The sequence below is a fragment of the Macaca thibetana genome, chromosome 12, assembly GCF_024542745.1.
Source record: "Macaca thibetana thibetana isolate TM-01 chromosome 12, ASM2454274v1, whole genome shotgun sequence".
Classification (NCBI taxonomy): Eukaryota; Metazoa; Chordata; class Mammalia; order Primates; family Cercopithecidae; genus Macaca; species Macaca thibetana.
In genome coordinates, this window is record NC_065589.1 from 3,830,237 (window position 1) to 3,831,537 (window position 1,301).

A 1,301-nucleotide genomic window follows, 5' to 3' on the forward strand; every position below is an offset into this window, starting at 1 on the left:
GCACAGGATCCCAGCGCAGCGTGTGCTGCCTTTCTCGAAAGCACTGTGCAAACTGTAGGTCAAAGGATGCTCTTCCCAGCAGTTATTTCAAATTTCGTAAACAGTCCTTCCTGACTGTGCTGTGCTCAAAAAGCAGTCATCCATATGGTAGAAAAGAGGAGGACATCAGAAGTCTTCCACAATTCACCACGCAAAGGTAACGGCTGCAATATTGTGGCAGGGTCACGCTCATTTAAAAAGAGCCTTGCAGTTATTTTTTGTATTCAGTAACATAACCTGCTTTTTTTTTTTTTTTTTTTACTTAACATTGTCCCATGTTCATTTTCTCCTGTTATTAAAAACTCTCAAACAGTTTATACTGACAGTATAATATTTCATCACTTAGCTTTCCATTATTTATTTGAAGACATCTCTCAGATGATGGACACTGTAGTTTTTCTTAGATTTCATTATTATAAATGAGGTGGTGAGGAACACCTTCAGGCATAAATCATTGTCTCCTTTCTTTATTATTCCCTCAAAGTCGATGATTCATCACGGCATTACTGGGTCAAAGGTAATGGACATTGGATCATTTTTAACACATAAATTTCCAAATTGCTTTCCAAAAGCACTCTAGCACTTTGTAGCCTCACTCTTGCCAAGGATCTGGGAGGCTACCCGGCCCCTCCCCACCTGACTCCCAGCACTGGGCATTCACATTTTTAAAAACCTCTGCTTAGGAGAGCGCTGCTTTGATCTGCGTTTCTCTGACCATCAGTAATGTTAGGCACATTTCTCATTTACTCATCCCACGTTTTACACTATTATTATTGTGGGGAAGTTTTTAATTAGCAATAATCGCACCTCGGATAAACCTCATGGGTTACGATACTACCACTGTGCAAAGCTGTGCACTATGATTATTTTAAATTTAACTCTTTAATCTTAATATTTGGGGTTGTATACAGTAGATAATGTGTTTTTCTAAATAGCCAACCAATTATATGGGCACCACTTACTGTCTAATCCTCCAAGTCATCCTGGTTTGTGATGCCTTTTTTGTCGAATATTCACTTCTTTTCGCTCTTTCCAGGTTATCTCTCCTGCTCTGTGAAGTCTGTCTGTCCTTGGATCAGAGCAATGTGAGGATTATGGATATAATTGCCCTGCATGCCGACAACCGGCCTTACTGATGAGGCGTGTACCACCATCTCACTGTTTACCCTTCATCTCGTATCTGTTGTTTTTGGTGTTTTTTAATCCCAAGTAGCTTTCAATTTTTTCTCCTTATCCTTGTGTTTTGCGGTTTGTTATGCTCT

At 39.7% G+C, this 1,301-nt stretch overlaps 1 pseudogene; it reads right to left on the reverse strand.

Moving 5' to 3' along the window:
• Window positions 1-808: 808 nt before the first annotated feature.
• On the reverse strand, window positions 809-891 carry LOC126933332 (uncharacterized; annotated as a pseudogene).
• Between the last annotated feature and the right edge of the window lie 410 nt (window positions 892-1,301).